Here is a 23,388-nt window from a genome sequence, read left to right as displayed (position 1 = left end):
TCGCGCTTTGAGGTTGAACTGCGAATTTAACATCACGCGAAAATGTTTTGAACTTGTCGCTTGTACATCGCTATCATTACCGACCGCGAATTTAAACACACGCGAAAAAGTCGGCACTGATGGAAACCGCGAAAATTTCTGTATGCGAAAGAAACCACTTTTACAGTACTCGGGACTCGTCCTCAATGGGTTTAATAAAGCAGGTGGAATTGTGCGGGAATTGCACTGCTGCATTTTTAAAGTATGTGGGCCTCTTTAGATACATGTATGTCATCATCCTTGTTCACTGTACAGGGTAATATGTAAATGGGTTTTTCAGAGTAATGGTGAAATCTCCGTGAGGACCACAATAAATTCCATACATCTACTTTTTGTATACATGTGTACTAAACATGGCACAATTTTACATGATCTGTTGAATCACCTGGACATTGCCCTATAATAATGTATGTGGTGAAAGTTACAGTTTACATACTGTAGTAATCACCACAGAAGGGGCAGACACACAATGGATTTAAAGCTTTCATTTCCTCGTCTCCATACTGTACCAATGCCTGCATACCCTGCCACTATAGTCACCATAAAAAAAAGACACAACAATTGCATTACCGTATATATGTGGTACATGTGTACATGTACACCCTGTACAATGTACAATTATCTAAAATGGAAGTACATGTACACTGTACATTGTACATGCACCATGCATCAAGGGCACCATAGCAGATGCAATGTTCATGTCATGTACAGATTGTACTGTGAATTTTATGTTCCAATGGGCAGCGATGCTTCCAGCTGCTCCATTGGGAGCAACAGTTCAAAAATTGTTCGAGTCATCACCCTTGATGCATCTACACGTACAAAATTGTACACTTACAATGTATACGATGTGTAGTTGTAGGTCAGTTGTATCACAAAACATCCTACCATATAAGAGTTTCACAATAAAGACTTAACACAGTAAATATAAGGACATACCACAAGTTTTCGCAACAAACCATAACTGTAGACAGTTTCTTCTAGAAACAAGTTTATTATTTTGTTCACATTTTGTATACAATACAAACACTGACTAAAATAATGATTAACATTTTGACATCAGTTGGTTGCTTCAATTCTAAACTCACATTTTAGAACTATTTTGAAGGACTAGAGCTGGGTTTTTGTTTCATCTGCATATGGTAAATACTGCCTTTAAAAGGAGGAAATTTTAATACGCATTCCTGTGAGGAGGAAGATTTAATGGCTAATTGATACACCTGTATAGTGTCACAATTAATTTTGTACGGACTTTAAATACAACACTGACAACTTCTTGCTACTAACCACCTGTACACATATTATGGTTGCAATATTTAATGATTATCATGAGATTTGCAGATTCAATTTAAAATAACATCACTGGTTTCCAATAATTGTGAATACTGCGCATGATGTCATGCAGATGGCAACCATTTCTTTCAAAGATATTGTTCCACGAATCATATGGTAGAGTAGGAAATATTTCAATACCGCAGTATTTACATTTTTTTTTACAGCAGTCACACATGGTTAGTGATGCATTGACAGGTGTACAACTGCTGTCCTCCAAATTCCTGAAATCTCAGCTCTGTGCTTGGTGGAAATAACTAATTCATGCTTGAGTTCAACTATTCATACATGTCACTACTCATTATTTTTTTTTTGTTTTTTTTTTAGGGAGGGGGGGGGGGCTTTGCACATCAAAAATGTCAAGCACTAAAAGGATACATACAATAGTACAATAAATTCACCTATCTAGAAGCCATCATCTGAATACACTGTATCCTAAATGCAATTTGTAGGGCCAATTTCATATCATTCCAAATGGTATTTATAAAGCTACAATGTTGCTGTATGCAGGACTCTCCAACAGCACATTTGACGCATGGCAGGAAAGAGCATTCTACTGTGACGATGTACACGAGGCCTACAGCAGGAAATAATTTTCAAACTCAAATTTGATTAGCAATTTCAGCTGGCGAAAAATATCTTCAATGATATCCTGTACACTTCTCGTTCTATGTAAGAAAACTGCTACACAAAAGTTAGTTTGTGTAGCAGTGGTGTAAAAATGCATAGCAAATTGCGATGCGATACCAGGAAAATTATTCTCTGTACGTGCTTGCTTACCCAGGCCAACTACTGAAAATGTCACCCTTGGACAATGCTTATTCAGGTAAAGTGGTAAAAAAGTGATTTAGGCATTTGTTTGTTTGTTTGTTTGTTTGTTTTGTTCTTTTTGTGTGTGTGTTTGCCCTATATTTACAATCCACTTTTGGGCCCACTCCCAAGACAAGCCTATTTTAAACCCATACAGACTACAGTGATATGTCTGCCAATTGGCATGTAGAGTGAAGTGCTTTCTTCACCAAATGTCAGAACATCTTTGCATACTGTGTACAACTGTACCAGTACCGGTATCTATATAATATGTACATTGTACTAGAAACAATTTAAAATGCCAATGAACAGAGATTCTTGGATCCCTTTTAACTCCCTATTCTGACACTATGCTCCCAAGTTTATTTGATGTAAATCAGTTTTGAAATGGCTGAGATATCTTTAAAAAAAAAAAAAAAAAAAGTAGCATTTATAAACAGAGAGATCCTACTGTATATGGTAGTACCGGTACCAAAAAGTTGTGGCCTGTCATTTCCAGACCAGTTTTCATCAAATTAACTGTGAATTCCTCCATAAAGAATTACTTGTTCTTTCATATTTCATAAGAGGTTTCTCATTATTTCACAAACACACACACACACACACACACACACACACACACACACAAACTTGGAAACCTGCAACCCCATCTAAACCCAAACTGTACCATCACTTTAAAGCTGGAAAAAAAAAATCAATCACCAACACACAGGAAATATGATCAGATGTATGTAGTTAAATGTATGTAGTTAAAAAGAGGACGCCAAGTTTTATTGCCTGAAAGCTAAACAGGGACTTATGGCGTCAAATATTCAGAATCAAAACATGACTGCTGAATAGGGGTGAATTTTATAAAGCCCTCTGAGCTGCACTTTCAGTTTCATCAGAAAGGGTACAAAGATAAGAAACAATTCTCACTATTATCATAGTTTAAAGTGCCAGTTTTCCTTTGGTTGAGTACAAGTTTTCCTTTTGTATCAGGTTCCAAAGTGTGAGTTAAGGATTAAAATCACCACTGTGAAAATCTTAATCAGTATGAGTAACGTTAAGTAATTTAAAATACGTAAAATGTAGGCATACTATTTACTGAATTCAGGAGTTTTCTAACGGTCAATCCACAAATTTTGAAGCTTATTGAAGAGCGCCACCGTAGGGGTGATCACTTACAGCGGAGCTCCACTCGCTATCCATCCGTACTATCCGCCGTGGAAGTACGTAACCCAACGCTGTCGGTATACGATGCTTCCCATAGAAGCTACTGTGTTGCATTGATACACGCATAGGCATACTACAAATGGAACAGGTACCCGCGCTGTGTGTTATGCGCTGCATGCTAGTTGCATGCACAGAACTCTGCTGGCATTTCGACTTTCGTCCATCCAGTCTGACGAGCTGTTCGCGTTTGGTGCGCTGCACAGTAGTCGTATGCTGGTTCATGTACGCCTACATGTACTGTGTGCGTGTGTGTTCTCTGAGTATGTTTCAGCATGTTTCGGCAACGAACAATGTTGATATGCTCTACATATCATTCTATTTTGGAGGGCAAAAACTAACCCGACTTTTATAGAAATTATCGGTTTGTTACTGCAGCGCCGTAGTCCCGTGCGTGCAATTTAGCGTATGTATCAACGCAAGTCCGATACGATGCCAATGGGATCTTGGGATCTGACTAAACGAGAACCGTTGTGTTTAGGGCTTCGCAAATTGTCAAAAAAAATAATAATAAAAAAGGGGGGGGGGGGAGGCATTTTGTCGATACTTGATGAACGCAGCTGACTGCGAAGGCCCTACTAGTTTTAGTTTACAATATTGTACTCCAGTGTACTTGATACACTACTGTACTAGCTAGGAGATACCTCCTTGGACCTTGGTACTAGAAAGAGATACTACAGCATTGTACAGTACTATAACTTGGTATCCACAATTGGTGCAATACAGGAATGTTGTATTATTCATGTCTTTTTATGCACATCTGCAGCCCGTACTGTACAAATTATTACAACTGCTTTAGAGCTTTCGCTTTCTCACTGTAGCCCAATGACTGGGTATAGAGAGTGAAATCCTGTAAAATTGTTTTGCTTCCAATCCATACAACCCAACGGTCCTTTTGAGGACCAACATATCAATTCACATGTTTCAGGTTTATTTTCTCTTGCCTTCTCCCCTCAAGACTACACTTGTAGGCCTATTTATTCTTTCCCTTCCTCCCACAGGAACCTCTTCAGGATTTCACTGCCATCATATCCTCTCCACAATTTTCTCTCTGCAGCATTTATTTCTAGGATCTACTCAAGTTTCCTCCCCTTTATGCTTCATGTTCTCAACTTTCATTCTTCTTTTTCGTCTTCTTGATCCTCTTAGTTTTCTCCCCCCCCCCCCCTCTCAACTTTAGTCTCATCTCTCCTCGACTTACCTTTCCTTCGCGATGTATTCATCTTTTCTCCGTTTGATTCCACATTGTTCGCTGACTTCATTTTTCTCTTTGGTTCGATGAATCTTCACCTCTTTCCCCTATTTCCATGATTTTCCAACCTTATTCAAATCCTCCCTCTTCCCTGCTATTTCATCTTTCCTCTCCCAAGGATGTCCAAACATCTTTACTTGATTATTGATCCTCACTCTATTCTTCCTCACAACGTTGAACCCTTTCTTACCGTCTCCACCAGTGCAACTTCAACTTCTAGCCCATCATTGCTGTCCCCAACTCTTCACTTTTTGCCCTCCTTACAACCCCACTCCTCTTTCTGGGCTATTCTGCCATGCAAAGATCCGGAAAAGGACTACACTCATGGTGTCACCGCAAATTACCTCTCTCCCTCATGTACTGCAACATGCAATCCTTCAAGCAACACATTTATCTTTCTTATACATACAATTATGCATAATTAGACCCTATATTATAGGTACCTACATTATTGTATAAATTATATGTATATGTATTTAGAGATAACACACACACACACACACACACACACATATATATATATATATATATATATATATATATATATATATTAGAATTATAGAATTATATAGAATTTAAATACAGGAAAGATTCCTTGTTTATGTGAATCAAGACCAGTTTTCAGCGGTTGCTAGAGAAAACCTAATTTTATGAAATATAGCCTATAACAATATCCAAATCCCTCTCCCTACTCTCTAGCAACTCTGTCTCGATCTTCTCTCTTTATTCATCATTGCACGTGACTTAGAAGCAAAAGTTTGAAACAAATCTGAGATTCATAATTATGATACAACAGAAGTGTATGATTTTCGGTACACACGCAGTGCGTTCTGGTACCACAGCTGTACTTCTTGCTGATATGCTGATACATGTAGTTGTACTATAGTTTGTACTCCAGACGAGCGAATGACCTTCACCGCCTGGTTCTCTCATACCTCCTTGGCCGGTTATCGCACACACGTGCCTGCGCCTTGGTGTTCGGCCAAAGGAGACGGCGGTGACAACACACACACACACACACACACACACACACACACACACGTTACGACTTATTACGAAGATTTACAGACAGCCGCCCAACCACAGAGCTCGTTCTGTGCACCCAACCCGCCTACAAATCCTCCCAGGTTTCTGCTGTGCTGCCTCCAGTTTCATCTTGCTTATAATCATCCATTGGGGTAACACGCACAAACGGGCACACACACACACACACACACACACACACACACACAAGCCCCACACACGAGCACATTGTGTCTGTGCCTCATCGCTAAGACCAGAAGTTCATTGACCTGTCAAGTTCCGACGGCACAATGTAGGTACTAGGTACTACACTCGCAAGAAGCACCCCTGGTATTCTGCACTGACTGCTGCACATGTACAAGCTTCGAGAATCGTCATTCGCAGAGACTCCAACCCTAAGCACCTTCTGATCTGGAGATTCTCCCGCCCGGAACCCCTAGTAAACGGGAGACTCTAACTTGATGTGCTCGAAGCACGAAGTTCCTTGTGGCCGGGGTCCAGCTCTAGGGTTCTAGATGTTATCTCTTGCTATCTAAGGCTTATTTTTCGATGACACTAAGTAAGAAATCATTTCAAGCGGGAGAACGGAGATTTTGCAAAAATGGGCTTTCGGCGGGAGATCTCCCGTCGAAAGTGGGAAAGTTGGAGTCTCTGCTTGATTCGTGGTGTCAAGGAGGAAAGCTATAGTTTCCAATTAGGCCCATGAATTCCAGTTTCACAAACCATAAAAATAAAGAATATTTCTAATTACTTTATTTTCACCGACGCTCAGACAAGGTCGACCGTTTTAGGCCTATGCATACATGCAACATGATTCACGTGCATAAATCAGTTTACAAATTGCACCAGGTTTTGTGCATTCTATGTTGTGAGGGTCCAAGAGGCTAACTAAATCGAACCTTGCTGAATGAAAGCCCAAAATGGGGGAGGGAGAAAAAGGGCAAGGAGATGTGATTCAGAGTAGTCAATGAGTGGAGAGGGCCTACACTGAAAATGATATTGGTATGTTGTACAATTTGTACAAGCCAATAAGTCGTTCGCCTTTCTTCTTTTATTCCCCCGTGGGGTAATTGCATGTATATGATTCCCTATACAACACATTCAAAATACAATTGTACTATATGGTCATCTTTGGTTCCATCCAATGACATAGACAATCATTCGTCTACGGAAGTAATAACTGCATTAATTTGGTTGTAAATTGTACAGTGTATACTATTTTCGTTGCCAAATACCATCAGAGCTGCCTCCAATGTGCATGATCAAACATACAATGTGTAGGGTCTACACACACGTGCGTGCTGCATGGTCCAAATCATATATTCGTGTGTTTACATGAGTGTGTGTGTGTGTGTGCGTGTGTACGTGCGTATGTCTGTTTCAGCACATACCATTTTGCGTACTACTGTACATGTATAGAGCATTTCACCACTGCAGTGAAATTTCCTCAAAAAATCCATCTCCACCCCAATAAAAATAAATAAAATATAAAAGAATAATGACTTGAATTTACTTGATTGACAAAGATCATGTTTTTTGATAGCAAGTCATACCATGTTGTTTGTTCATACCAAGACACTAGTCACTTCTGTACCACTTACTCTTCCTTAAACCCCATTCCGATGTGGCTTGCCCTGGCCTCCGACCCACAGCCCAGTTTTCACACACAAACTTAGTGGTCACCTCAGAATTGAAAGATTCTTCGCGTGAACTTTCCCGTTTCATTCTTGTGACCTATATACACGTGTATTACAATGTGGACTTACCCTTTAGGGCAATGACACAACATATAATATATCGCAAAAGATATTTCTAACAATTTCTGAGAACGTTCATTTATTCGAAAAACATTTTCAGGATGTACACCTCACTCAAGTTTTTTGCGATGATGAAAAAAAAATCATCGTGGGCAACAATAAGATTTCACAAATATCAAGATGAAAATGAAAACATAAAATGGATGAGTGGGGCATAGAATACAATGAAAAGGAGCATCGGAAAAATACATGTTGATGAATCAACATTCATATAACTACATTATTAGAATATAAATGTAGGCACTATGACTAATTTGACCTCTAATCAATGCGTGACTTGAACCTTCGAGCAACATCATGAAAGTCACTGCGCTTTGATTTAACCCATAACGAAACATCGGATTAGGAGCGCATCATCAAAAAACAATAGGGTCTACTTCTGTAAACCGCTATCCAGGCCGTATGTGGGAAAGTAAAGATTCGTTGCACACTAACAGCTAAGTATTCTTGGAGACCATAATTATTTTCTACTGACGAAGATTATTGAAGGACGGAAAGCTTGAAGTCCTTATAAAGTGCTCCATTTTCTACATTTTCCCAATACATGTACTATTGGATAAGGTTATTCGCATTTTTGTTTGTTTTTTGGCTACAAACTGTAGTAGTGTATCATCACATACATTCACGTACTAGTACAGTGTACATGTATTTGTTTGAACACCCTTCGCAGGGGCGGATCCAGGAATTCTGTAAAGGGGGGCGCAACAATAATTTCTGGTGCCACTTCCGGGTTTCATTTCTGTTTTTTTTTATTTCTTTTGTTTGTAAGGAAAAGTAAAGGGGGGGGGGGGCGTGCGCCGGTTGCGCCTCCCTCTGGATCCGCCACTGCTTCATTATGGAAAGCTCTAGTGACGACCAGATACCCGAGCTGCCGTTTTACATTCGTGATGAGGGAGATGGACATCAGTCCGTAGCGTAGGTCACAATCCGCCTTGTACATGTAATATTTTATAGGATTACTAGCCACACCCAACAGCATAACTAGTCCTGTGCGTGCAATGTAATAAATTCACACAATTATGGCTGAACAACATCTGAAAAATACTTGACGGTGGGCAACATATAAAAAACACACACACACACACACATAAACGCCAAGCTGGAAGTCAGGCTCGAAGCGAGGCTCGAAGTGAGGCTCGAAGTGAGCAGCAACCGAGGAAGCTGGAGGCGGTCCATGGAAGAGGACGCGACTAACTGCCCTGGAGGAAGGCATTTTAGGGCGGCAACTGCAAACGTACGTCGCGGAACGCCGCGAAGAGCATCTGGAGGAGCTTCGGGCGAGAGTGCTATACACACTATTTCTCGGAGTTTGCAATCTGGATTTATTCCTAGACGGTTTTCCTGATCTCAAATATGTTTTAATTTTTTTTTTCTATTTATGCATGAAATATCTCTGTGTAAAATACAGCTGTAAGTGTAATGAGCACATGAACAGAAGTCAAATAATTCTGTCTTCATTCTTTGTATTATATATCAATATTTCTAGATAGGAAATATACTCTATAGCATCAAGCTGCGAAATTCTATTGCTCATTTTCATCTACATACTTTTATGCATCTATTCTTACCTCATATCCATCAAATACTTGTTTTACAGTCTACAAGTTATAAGCAATTTTGCAAAAGTGTTTAGGGGAAATAATTACATGATTGAATTATTTATCATCTTATCTTGTAAGAAACACGATAGAAGTTAAAAAAAAAAACATACTTATGCAGCCTTCCTCATAAAAAAAAAGAAATTCAATATTTGTGCTCGCTTTGCTCCATTTACTTCTGCAACTGCCAGCTCCTTGATGATAGTGTCCAAACACTAAATAAAGCCAACACCGCTGGGCTTCGTCAGCGGAATCAATCTTTTCGTGAAGGCACGAACGTGTTGCTTCAGCTTTTTCGCCTTTCCCCTCGTCTTCTTCTGCTTCACCTTCTTTATCTGCTTCACTTTCTTCATCTTTATCACCATCATCTCCAAACACTTCTTCTACGATGTCAATGCGCTCCGTTGATTGGGTGTGTGCTCTAATAGAATGATGTGAAAGACAAATACACTGTATGCTAATTCTCATTAGTAAATAACATAAATTCCTTGAAAGTGAGTATTCTGCAATCTCCATTTATGAAGATAGGACACTTTAATGCATACTGGATGCTGTTGATTATGACGTTTTGTGAAATTTGAATTGTACAGTGCACTCCCGTTATAACAAAATGCTCGGGTTCGGCAGTTTTCTTTCGTTATAACGAAACTTCGTTATAACAGAACAAATACATAATAATTATAACGAAAAAAAAAGAAACCGCGTATATTCTATTTGTTGAATACTCATCATACACTGGAAAGCTATGTGAAATGGGGTGGCACCTTTTTAATTTCGTTTAAATATTATAAAGAGAGGATAAAGTTGTGTGTTTTGTAAGAAAGAACCTTCGAAACAATAAAACGCACCTCTTTGATTTTAGATTATTGTACATGTATTATAATCACGCAAGTTCCCATTGGAATCTGTGCGTGACACACGGAGCGAACTTACAGTGATTGAAGCGTTCGCCCATTCAGAGACGCCATAAAAATGTCTGTTCCGCTCGATCCGCATTTCGTTATAACACAGCATATTTTTTTTTCTTCTTTGTCATTGGTGCTCGGAAAATACTTCGTTAAAACGAAAATTTCGCTATAACCGTGTTCGTTATAAGCGAATTTTGCACCATAGACTTTAACGGCAATAATTCTGGGACAAGTTTTGCTTCATTAAATTACGAAATTTCGTTATAACCGTGTTCGTCGTAACGGGAGTGCACTGTATTTCGAAGACATTGTCTGGCTTTATTATGAAAAAGCAACCTTGCATCATGGCTTCTCAGCTGAACAGCCACTTGCAGAATATTATCCACTGTTAACTTTGCCTACAGATAATTTGGGCATTTACACCTGGAGTGATGTGTACCTGAAGTAAGGATTTTAAAATGGTTAACAACATCTTGAGTGTTTGCACAGACCGACAGCAGTCAGAACACCGGCTGATAAACACACAACTCCTACAACAACAAAAAAAAAAAAAAAAAAAAAAAGACTGTCAGCTATTACAGAAGTAATTAAATTTGATTTACCTGTCATGACGGTCTGTTAGATGCCACGAGTCTGTACTGTCCCGGTCAGAAATATTCTCTTGAGGATGGAGTCTCTAATTTCTACGGCCTGCAAGCTTATGCTATATACCGATAGAAAAATAAGAGAAATAAATAATTATGGATTCCTGCATTTGGTATGGCAAATGTCAAATCAGTTCGAACAGTTTTAGTCAACTTTCAGAACCGTTAGCAATATTGATTTGACTCTCTTTCACAAACACCTCAAAAACTTATTAGTACCCATTCATTAGATAACGCCAGGGCTTGCCCCCCCCCCCTTTTTTTTTTCCAAGTGGCCTGCTGGGACATCTGAGAAAGAATTTCAGGTGGCCAAATGGATTTTGAAGAGGCGAGGAATGAGACTGAATAATACTGTAAAATTAGAAAACTGATGTAGATTACTATATGAGCACAATATAATAGTCTTCATTGTCAGATTCTTATTTCATTTTGTTAAACTTTCAGTATGCTTTTCCTCTGTAATATTTCCGCTTCTCATCACACTAAAAAATATTAATAATTGTAAGGTTAGACTTTAATTCCCCTTTAACAATATACACTGTACTCTATTTACATAGTGTATTCTTATCATTTCTTGTTCATCGATAAAATCACATTTTAGTCAATCAAGATCTGCCGTTTAGCTCCAATAAACATGGTCTACTGACTTGGAATTCATACAAGTGAGTGCAAGTTCATTCGCGCCGCTAATCATAAATCGCACCTATCATGCAAAAACAAACAAAAAAACAAACAAAAAAACAACAAAAGAAAAAGATAATAGTAAATAATAATTATGATAGTAATGTATAGTATAATAACAATAAATAAATAAATGAATATAAGTATAAGAGAACTACAACAAGCAAACAAACACAGAAATTAACAAAAACAAAAAATCTAGCACCTGCACGCGACAGCTACAACTAAAGAATTCCCGTCGTCCATCCAACTGAGGGGGAAAATCGTATAAGCGTCATAATTGTGAAATGCACCACGCATGTCACAAGTGTTAACGAACAATAATAACTTGAAACAGCAATGCATTACGGTTCGAAAATATACCTGTATGCCTAATCGAACTGCAAAAACAAAACTCGGAACTAAATGACCGAGGTAAGTGTGCTACCCCGTAATAGCATTCTGTATGTACAATACTTCATACTAGTACTGTATTGATTTGAGTTTTTCGCAAACCAGGAATTCGCTACAATTTCACGATCAAGAAGTATCGTAAGCAACGGGGCAATAAAAAAACTTACTTTTTCCCCCTCATAACTTCAAGAACAAGTTATGTCTATACCTGAGCAAAAATATTCCATGAAAATCAGCAATCTTTTCATATAGCCTACACGTGCCTGCCTGTTTTCTGGGAAGATTATGTTTCCGTCTTCGTAAAGTCTCTTGCTTATAGGGTGTGATTTCACGGAGCACGCGAACGATTTGCGAAGGACGCGAATGGAAAAATCTAATATTCGGAAAAGTTTTTCTCCGAATGTGTGCCGACAATGAAACTAAAAACTATTCTTGCGCAATTTGTGCGAAATTCTCACGACGTATGTGCGAATGTCGTGTGTATCATTGCTAAAGTACAATATGTGAGCATAATGTAGACGAAGAACGGTTACAGCTCGTTATTCCGACGGTTCGTTATTCTGGTTCTTTAGTCCGAAGGTTCGTTATTCCGAAGGATCGTTATTCCGACGGTTCGTTAATCCGAAAATGTGATGAGGTTTGCTATTCCGAAGGTTCATTAATCCGAAAATGAAATAAGGTTCGTTATTCCGAAGGTGCGTTAATCCGAAAATGAAACAAAGCTCATTGTTCCGAAGGTTCGTTACGGACCATATCACTTCGGATTAACGAACCTTCGGAATAACGAACTTTATTTCATTTTCAGATTAACGATCCTTCGGAATAGCGAACCCTATTTCATTTTCGGATTAACGAACCCTCGGAATAACGGCACAAATGTTCGGATTAACGAACCCTTTTCCATTTTCGGATTAACGAACCTCTAGGCATATAGGGAATTTGTGTGTTTCGGATTAACGAACCTTCGGAATAACGAACCTTCGGAATAACGAACAGCACCCATGAAGAACACGTGACGGAAATGCGAGCAACGCGATTTTTTTAACAATCATGGGAGAAAATGTACCCAAGGAGAGGTCTCAGCTGTCTTGATTTGAAGTTGTTTTTTTTTCTTTCCTGTATTCATCCTTTCTTTTTTTTTAATCATTTCCCTCTTGTGTGCGTGCCTAGAGTATTTTCTTAGGACCTATCTCCACTGTAAACCATTTGATTTTTTTTTTTGTTTTTTTTTTTGTTGCATCAGTTCCTCCAACACATAATCTCGAGTTTCAAATGTATTTATGACATACTTAAGATTCATTTTAAGTGTACTATTCTGGGATTTTTTGTACATCAAACATATCTTTCTCTTTGCTAGTCTTTAATTTCTTTGTTTTTTACTATAAAGTTGTTAATAAATGTTTCACGTTTAGATGTATGCTGCCATTTTGATTTGTAGAAAACGTAGGTCATACATCCCCCAAACATGCGCTAAACGTTTGTGAGAATGTGAGTTGTTTGTGAGTTTGCGGTTACGTCGTGAAGTGACCGGAAAAACGGAAATGAAAGAAAAAAAAAACAGATTTGGCGAAACATACGCAAGACATTCTCCAAGGTTTCGGGGTATGTTTGGGGTTTCACGAACATATTGCGAACATCGCGCGTGTCTTGCGAATGTCTTGCGCATATGACAAGGCTCTAAAGACACTTTCGAGAACAAATCACGAGCAAATTACGACCAAGTTTGCGGAAAAGTTTCGCAAAAAAAAAAAAAAATCCGATTTTTTTTTCTTTGAAATTCTCGCCGAAGTAAAAGCGACATTCGCGAACAATTGACGATGCTTCCGAACACTAGCGTTCGTTTGGCGATCTTTGGCAGACTAAAATACGAATACTGGATTTTGCAATTCTCGTCCTTCGCAAATCGTTGTTCGCGTGCTCCGTGAAACCACACCTTTCGCAGATGTGATTACTAGTAAGTGACAATTCGAACTATGATAATCTACAGTTTATATTGAGTTCAGCGCTTTGATATTTTTTACGCATTTCTATATCCTTTATTCGTAAACATTCCTATAAACTTTCCCAATAATTATAAAACAATACAGCCATAAAATAATCTGACACAACGGTAACCACATGCCAGACGAAGAACGATCGCAATCGCTTACTTGTGCCTTCGGCTCAGGTGAGCTAAAATAAATAAATGAATGAATGAATGAATGAATGAATGAATGAATGAATGAATGAATAAATAAATAAGTAAATAAGTAAATACAAAATTAAAAAAAAAATCACCATGTGCCATTTAAATGTCAGCTTTATTTTCACAAATATATTCTACATAGGGCGTGTTCAAACATACAAGCCCCATGAAACATGCACACATTACCCAATGTATAGCCAATAGACCCCTATAAAATTCGACATTATGCCTTTTTTTTACGTTGTATATTGCAAGGGATGTGAAAAAAAAAATGCTCAAGCACGGCTTTTAGAAGGTCCCACATGACAAGCAAAAATCGAATAACCTCTTTAAAGTCTTAGTGCCAAATGCACATGAGCTTGTAGTACAAAATGTTTAAAATACTCATAATAAAGATAAAATCCCCTGTCCGGTTGGCCCCTACTAAGAGGTGTTGGAACAGTACACTACAAGAAGAAAAAAAGAAAAAGAAAAAAAAAGCTCCTTCGAGTAAAGTGCAGGAGCACGTAGTTTTGCCAGATAGCGTCTGAAGTCTTAGGGCTCACGCGGTGCCGGTGCTAGCCAGTGTGCTACAAACTCACAAAGAGGTTATGTACTGTAGACAGGCTCTGATAGAACCTCGTGCTCCCTCAACGAACATTCGTCGATTGTGCATGTGTGTACACATGGCGTGTAAAGAAAAGAATGTGATCGAACACAGCACATGTGTATTGTTATGTATTGACAGCAGCGTTGCTAGGCGATATTTGCCGCGACATACAACCGCTTTGTTTTCTTTCGATATGTGATTTCATTTGTTTCCCAAGAAATTGTGAATGAAGGATAAATTTATCTTTTGCGGGGCTAAATAAATGTCTCAGATGTACAAATTCTCTCCTCACTGTTTTTGTTTCAGGCGCAGGCCAGAAGTAACAAAACACACAAAATGATTGCACGTAATGCTAACCATGCCAGTCTCTACTTGAGACTAGCTTCTAAGTTCAGAAAAATTTCACGCCCAGCCGTTCCCGTGCACATTGAGAACTCGAACGATGTGGCGTTCTCGTCTGGCGCTTTTTCTGGGAATTTGTCACAGGGTAAAAAAAAAAGTGAAATAAGATAAAATATTAAAATAAAAAGAAGAAAAAATCAAGTGCTGTATCTTTCTTGTCATCAGGCCTATACATATACAGTGGATATTATAGTAGCACCTGTAGCACATGTATAGTCTTTCTACTGCCATTATGAGGGTCTCTTTCTTCTTTCTTTCATGTTCATGTGATGATTGTAGGGACGTGGAACATGAACTCCGGCTTAGCCAACTCTCTTTACGCCAGCATCAGTAATCACAAGATGTACGTGTGTACTATATCAAAACTCTGTCTTTTACCAAAACACTCTAGCACTCCTAATCTATCATAATCTACTCATAACATCGCAGCAAACCACCTCACAAGCACACCATAACAATAATAATAATAATAATAATAATAATAATAATAATAATAATAATAGTAACAAACATGTTCACCTTTTAGTGCTCATGGCACTTCAAAAATGAAAAGATTGTATACCAAGTAGGCCTACATGCATACAACACCCTTGGAATGCCTTTGGATTATGAATAATAATAATATTAAGATAAGGGCAAGTCCAAGATAATGTCCCCTCAGATGCTCAAAATTCATCTTGATCTAATCAAAAAGTTATTGATATCATGTTGTAGCCAAAGAGTTAAATCATATATTTCCAGCAAAGAAAATATTGAATTATGCAAATTTATGCAAGAAATATGGCCTTAATTTGCATAAAGTAAAAATAAACCTACGTATGGGACAAATTAAAAATATTCATCTAAAATCAGTTGAATTTGTCCTTGACCTAGTTCCTTTATGGACATGACCCCTGTATGAGCTAGTATAATTTCCAGTTGGTAAGACAAGGTCAGCACATTAATTATGCAAATTATGCACTTTCCCAGAACGAAGTGTCCCATACGTAAGGATTTGAGTATGTTTTTTTAAGTTTTTTCTTAAGATTTCTAACATTGACTAATCAAACTTTAGGAAGTTCTAATTTATTAATTTCAACTCCAGATTAGCAAAACTAAATGTCAAAATTTAATTAGTCCTTCATCTTATAACTAATTAAAGTTTGCTTACGTATGGGACAAATGCCTTACGTATGGGACATTACATGCAAAGTGAATGGGAAAACCGCCTTTTGACATGGATGCTATTGTCCTTACATTTGTTTGGTTAATGGATATCTTTGCACCTACTCTGAAGGATATGTCTATATATCTGCCTCTCCTACTCAGTTGACCTCAGGGAGAGTGTAAGAACAGCATTATTGAGTCTTTCTATGATTAAGAAAGGAAAATAAAGAATATTCATTTATATATGTATTTTATTATTTTCAATACAGGCTTGGCAGCTGGCCTTAAATTAACATTCCTCCTTTTAACATATTGATATTGGACATTTTCTTAATTCAGTTATCATTTTCAACTTTACCTCTCTACAAAATGACTTTGTCCAAGAGAATGGGATTCTCTGAGTGTCATTTTAGGTGCAGTACACTGTTCAGCATGTACTACAGGCTGTACAGCCTCAAAAGGGAAATCAAAACAATTGTGCTTGTGGTGCTCATCAATGACAACATTACCGATCTTACTGAAAAGAAAAATTAATCAAGGTGACAGCAGGTAACTTCAATGTCATTACTAGAGTTGATAGCAAAGGAAAAACCCTACGAGAATACTTTTTATTTTGATATGATGTTTAATATTTCAACTGCACACCCTCAGAATATATCATGACTTATCAAGGTCATGAACATGATTTCTGAAAATCCTGTAAAATGAAGACTTTTGTAGTTTACATTGCCATGAACCACAATATCAATACTGGTTCTGTGGTTGGAGTGCTAAAAACACAAATTACACAAACAAATAGGGAATTCAGTTTTCTTTTCTATTTTGTGTTTGAAGAGACAGATGTGCTCTGAGACACCTTCATCAACTCATACTTACTTTGTAGACGGTCCCCACATCTACACAATTATCAACATGCATTCCAATCTGGTAGTGTATGATCAAATGAGGTTATTAGAATTTATCAAAATTGTAAGTTTCAGATCAGTGAATTACTTAAGTGTTTCAAATCTAGAATTACATTTTCCCTTAAGATTTGAATGTACAATTAATGATAATCTTTCCTGTATCACTACACAAGCATGTACAAAGTAAACACTAATTTTGTCATCTTTGGTAGCATAGACCAAGCAATTTGAAAAAAAGTGTGCCAGCATTGGTACATACATTCTTCTATCTCTTTGTTCTACCACAGCTTTTAAAATCTAAAAGTTTCATTAAAATTTGATTGATTTTGCAGAAGCTAAAATTCACATGGCAAAACATGATGATTACAGAGCAAAATGAGTTACTCTTGTTGTTGTTGTGTTTTGTGCTGCATTTCAAACAATTATAAAGCTCTATAAAAACTTAGACAACTTGCAAGGTAAGCCTAGAACTACTGAAAGTACCCACTTCAAACTGTATAAAATTTGCAAATTACACTGTACATGACATTTGATTTTACAGTCAAAATTATTAAGACTACAAATTAGTCATGTTACATGTGCACGTATGCTACATCAAGGTCACAAGCTAGAATTTGCACATTTTTTTTTTCATTTGATAAAAAATATCTCACAAATGGGCTAGAAATAGAGTGTCAGTAGATGTATACTGTATCTGTATACCAGACATCATGAGGACAGTGTTAATGCATGATGGAATCCATTTTGAACTAAGACATTTAATTGTAAATTGGTAATTACTTTTATTTGTCTTATTTTAGCTTTTGTTAGGTACCTGAACCGGGGAAGTACCCACTTGGAAGTCTATTTCATTTGTTACATGTTGTAGTATGATTTGTGGAACTGAATATGACACTATGGGGAAATTTAAGGTCATTCCCATGAATACACTTGTGCACTAAAGACAAATGTCCCATACGTAAGTTGAGCCATGTCCCATACGTAAGGTGTACTTTCGTTAATTAAACCAACTTCATGAAAATATGCTTTATTCTTTTGCAGTGAAACTTTGCTGAAAGATACTTCAGTATTGTACCTTTCTTCACTTCTAAACAGAACTTGATCAGTAAGGTACTTTCAGAGAATTTTCAATTCAAACTTTATTTTGAAAAATCCAGTTTTTCTCTGGTCCCATACGTAAGTTGCCATATTTTTCTTAATAAAATAATTAACCCATGGTCAAATGACATCAAACTTAAGCACAATATTCTTCTCAGGGCTACCAGTCCTCCTGATGATAAACAGTAAAATCCAAGTGCTCCTTCATTATTTTTCAGAGGTTTGAAATCTCTGAATGTCCCATACGTAAGGTGCGCGATATCTTGGACTTGCCCATAATAATAATAATAATAATAGTAACAATAACAATAACTGTAATAATAATAATAACAATAATAATAAAACATACATACGTAAAGTTTATAGTAGCTACCGGTACTTGTATAGTACACAGGTTCACCTCTCAGCACTTATGGCACTTCAAAAAGGAAAAGAAAGATATACCAATACATACAGTACATGCTACAACCCTGTCGCAATGCCTTGGATTATTATGTCGTGTTGGAAGAAAGACTGGAATGAATTTACAATACTTTGCAGTAAATAAAATGAAAGTAATGCAATAAATAAAATGAAAGTGTATGTATGACGCAAAATTGGCTGACAAAATCTGTGAAGCCCCTAGCAATGATATTAGGCGGCCAGCCAGTCCACAAGGTTGGCAATATCAGGTGGCCAGCTACGATCTTAGGTGGTCAATGGCACCAGAGTCACCATTGAAAGGTCAAGCCCTGATAAACCAGGGCCTACCAATATTAGGGACCTACCACTTGATATTGTAGCCAAAGCTTGCATTTATATCTACATGAATATATGAATGGAAACTAGAGAATGTGACCAAATCCTGGTGATGTCAGGACTTTTAGTTTGGGCATTGCAAACTGTGTCCTAACTATAAGACCTACCAGTCCAAATATGTAAGCCTGATCAAAATTGAAATTGGATGAAAAATAAGGAAGTTATGACATTTTACAGTTTTGCTAATTTCTGCAAAACATTTCTTGTACAGTGAATATGAATATGCAAATGAGTGAGCGTACCATGTTATACCCTCACAATTTTCTCTTGATATGTAAAAAAAAAAAAAAATGAAAATTCATTGTTTCTACCATTGAAGTCTGAAACATGATGTTATTCCTGGTTGAATCATTTTAGAATACCGGGTATTATGTACATTTATGTACCAACTATAATATCTAGTTGTGAGGGTATAACATGCTCACTTTGCCATTTGCTATTCATATTGACTGTTCGAGAACTGTTGCCCCCCCCCCCCCATCAACAAAAAAAAAAAAAAAAGAACAGCACAACTTCTTCATCCAATTTTGATCAAAATTGCATGTCTACCACTGAACTCATAATATTTTACTCTTTCTTATCAGACTAACTTAATATAAAATTATGGACTGGATTTCCTCTTTAAATTTTTCCTCAAGCTTTACATACTGGTACTTGGAATATAGGATGTCTCATAGATGGTGTGGCAATTTCTATAACCTATCAACAATCAGTAGCTTACTAGTATTTGATCATTCTAAGTTGCCACAAACAATTCAACACCTAAGTCAATTTTTATTTGAATGTTGACACACACATATGTATTATGTGCAGAAGGACATGAATGATACTCTTAACACAAATGTTCTGATGTGCCAGCAAAGAAAGAAAGAAAAAAAAAGTAAAACACTAAATTCAAACAGGACATCCCAAACCTCATTTTGCTTGTTCTTGAGCTTCCTTTTCAGCTGCCTGTGTTGATTCGAGATTATCTGAGCTGATAATGTAAATGAGGTAATGAAGAGAGAGAAATGAAAACATATCAAAAACAACAAAGATGATTTACATTTAGAACATGTTTGAATGTGTCAATAGTTGATAAATCAATGGCTGTAACTTTAAGGGATCCATGAGATGAGGCAATAAGGCATAATTACCTCATCTACATCACCGACAAGGCTTCACAGTAGGTAATATCAATCACACAGAACAAACTGAAATTGTTACCAACACATGGAGAAGAGAATCTAGCATCACTCAACTTTTGACCTTTCTTAAGGGGATATAGAATTCAGTAAAAGCAGGACGAGAAGCACATTGTCTGACTTGCATTCACAAGATGCTATATAATATCTGTTACACACCAAACCCAAACTCATTAGAAGCAGATGCGGACATTCTCACCAGTTCAAAGTACCATCAGGATCCTCCAGACTAGAAGTCCACGGGAATACATTCTTTCCATGCACAATCAAAGCATGGGATGAAACTCAAACCTCTGTAATCAGATTAACTGATCCAGCTAAATCTAAATAGATTTTACTCAATAAAATATTTGCTTAAATGTCCACCCTGTGGCTGCTCCAGTTCAAACTCAAGTGGGAGTACATGTATTCAGGAGGATCCCAACCACACCAAGTAGAAACACAACAGTGCAGCACAGCAGGTACAGTAGGCCTACATCATAGGCCCAGTTCACAGTCTGTCGTTAAATCTAGAATATAAATGTAAACACCTCCCCCCTCAAAAAAAATAAATTAATAAAAGAATAACAATAAAATAAAATGAAATAAATAAAATATGTATCTCTCACCCTGGCCTGAGAGCAATTTGTGTTGCTTCATTAACCAAAATTTACGGTCATACTAGATTTTGATGCAATATCTACACCTGTCCTAACGTTACAGACGTAAACTGTAGCGTATAAACCACCTAGGGGCATAGGCCAAGATATTAGGTACCGTACGGTACTGACTGTCATTTAGATGTATAAGCTACAATTGTAGATGCAGTAGATTACTGGATTTTCAAGACTCAGTAGTTGTTAGGAAATTTTACTGCACACCGTGAACAATAATGACTGCCTGCCTGTGGTTGTACTTTGTGGGTATCTAGGGAAATTAATTAGCACAAAAAATGGATTGGATCTTGAGGGCTACTCCCTAAATTCTAACATTTGTTAGAAACATGATATGAAGCACTATTGTGTATTATTAGATGTCTAGTTGGTGCATGACAACAAAGATTACCGGTACTTGACAATATCACGGCCAACTTGATTCTCAGTTAATGTTGCTCAACCGTGTGTTGGTCTAATTTAGACTAGATCTCACACAGTTAGAAATGCTACCCGCTAGTAGTAGTAAAAATCTTATATGTGATCATCTAGGAATCTAATGTAATGGGGTTACTCATTCTACTAGTACGTAGTCATGCTTCTTAGGCTGCGTTCACATAGAAGTATTCAGTATTCGGTATTCAGTATTCGGTATTCGCTATTCGCTATTCGGGCACCGAATACACCGCCACCCGCACCGTCAACTCACCATCCCATGCAGTGAGGATTTCTTCCTCCTACATCCCAGCAAATCTTATTAACAATTTCTAAACTGCATCAGAATGTTAGTCTACATGCTTATTTTTGCTAAAGGGCAAATCCAGACCAAAAGTGTAATTATTTCATAAACGAGAGACGGTATACGCTGCAAGAAAATCGAACAAGCTCGATTCCCACTTTGCTATACAATACTTTTCACAGCTATTCGTACTTTCGAATAGTGCCCTCTAGTCTTATGTGAACCGGTATGAGGAAATCCTATCGTTCGATTCAAGCTATTCGCGTGCCCTCGAAAAACGAGCCGAATACCCGAATAGTATACTTCTATGTGAACGCAGCCTAAAAGGTTATTAATTATATTAGAGTCTCGGGGTGGGAGTAGAGTCTGTACACATTGTCATTGCACCATTATCGGTACCCGGTGGCTTCGGATGTCTTGCAGTGTGCAATGATATGTAGACCATCTAGACCCTGTTTAGTCTAGACCTAATAATAAAAATGCTTGCTACCTTTTGCTTTTTGACATGAATAATGAATTACCTACGATGACGCCCATGCACATGTTATGACCATGATGACGCTGCCAGTAAGTTGAAAACTGTTTGCACTAGAACCCATAGCCACTACATTAGTGTACAAACGCGTCGTTAGTTGTATAGAAGTACATAGTTAGTAGAGGACCATTCAAAGGATTAAATTTTGAGCCTAAGGAGATTCGTGAGATGTATCCACGGGATTATCAGGTTATGCAATCTGGAATAAATTTGTTATGTTTCAAGAAAGTGAAGAAGTGAAGCTATTCACCGATGCGATGGCGATGTCATTTGATGTTGCCTCGACAGCTGACACTCTAGACAGTACAGTATCTGCCCAAACTACTCTCTGACTGAAAAAAAAAAAATAAGGGCTAGAATCTCTAACTAGTACCTATTGTGTATATAACGGAGCACAGTCTATCAGAGTGTGAAGATCTACCTCTTCCAACACTAAAAACACAGTCGGTGAAACTGTTCTTAGGGCCTACATGATCCATCAACCACTCTACTCACCTCGAGTCGAAATCAGAAGGCTGTGAGCTGAGGACACCGTGGCGTAGTTACTGTATGCCATTTTCTTGCCCGTAACTGTTGCACCGTCATTTGGGAAATATAAATGGAGATCGCAGTGTTCCTCGACCTATCTACCTCGGCTGTCTTTCTTTCGATATCTTTTCTTGCTCTGAAGTAGAGACCCAAGTCCCAGTACTATGAAAACATCGATAAAACCACCAGTATAGTGCCCGCGCCGATTGTATCATTTCTATACACGTTAGATTACACAGTATGCAGTACTGTGTACATTGTACGTACACACAGGACGAGCAGTCAGCAGTTAGCTGCACCGTACCCGCAGTGAAAGCAAAGCAGTTGCATTCAGTGTATCCAGCTACAGCGCGAAACTCGCACTCCCTTCACACAGATCGTGGCGGTGGATCGTGGAGAACCGTGGCTGACGAACCCACGGCGGCTGATCTCTCTCGAATCTCGCCGAGCGTAGCCGACTGCGCAACAGAGCAACGGCCGATGAAGATATACACGCCTCAGAACGAGAACCGTGTACAGTTACGCGTCAGCCAGACCGACCAGAAAGATCGTGATTATTTCAAATTTTGAGCGTTTTACGGCGCAATTTTGGCATGATAGTGTGTTTTTTGATACAATGAAACCATACATACACATCAAATGTCGTAATTCAAACACTGATGAAATCACTGCTACCAAAGGTAAACTGGCACTTTAAGGTAACTATGTAAGGGTGTCTTCTACCATTTTGTCTATACTGTGACAATCAGTATCTCATACTGAGAACCAAGGCACAAGCCAGTTCATTTGGCCCTTGAGATTTGGCTCTTCGCTTCCTGTTGATCCTATCACTGACACATGATTTCCTCCAGCATTTCTGATTGTCACAACCACTCATCCTTCTTCAGGTCAAAGATTGTACAACACATGTCACCTAATACATATCAGCTACAACTTTG

The 23,388-nt window shown here is 37.9% G+C and overlaps 1 protein-coding gene and 1 long non-coding RNA gene across 2 annotated transcripts in view; both read right to left on the bottom strand.

The window, feature by feature from the left end:
* LOC139710371 (F-actin-capping protein subunit beta-like) overlaps positions 1-23,388 on the bottom strand; it is a gene marked incomplete at its 3' end in the record, with an annotated part of 46,443 nt that overhangs the window by 11,996 nt on the left and 11,059 nt on the right. The gene's annotated exons all lie outside the window — the stretch shown is intronic.
* On the bottom strand, positions 10,617-23,124 carry LOC139710372 (uncharacterized). Its single transcript, XR_011709452.1, has 3 exons — positions 22,418-23,124; positions 19,747-19,808; positions 10,617-10,694 (listed from the first exon to the last, which is right to left on the bottom strand). It is a non-coding gene; the product is annotated as an uncharacterized lncRNA (long non-coding RNA).

Source organism: Diadema antillarum, unplaced genomic scaffold (assembly GCF_040938485.1).
Source record: "Diadema antillarum isolate AM-2024a unplaced genomic scaffold, OU_Dant_1.0 seq00001524_RagTag, whole genome shotgun sequence".
NCBI lineage: Eukaryota > Metazoa > Echinodermata > Echinoidea > Diadematoida > Diadematidae > Diadema > Diadema antillarum.
Note: the sequence above shows the minus strand (reverse complement) of the source record. Positions and strands in the feature narration are given on the sequence as shown.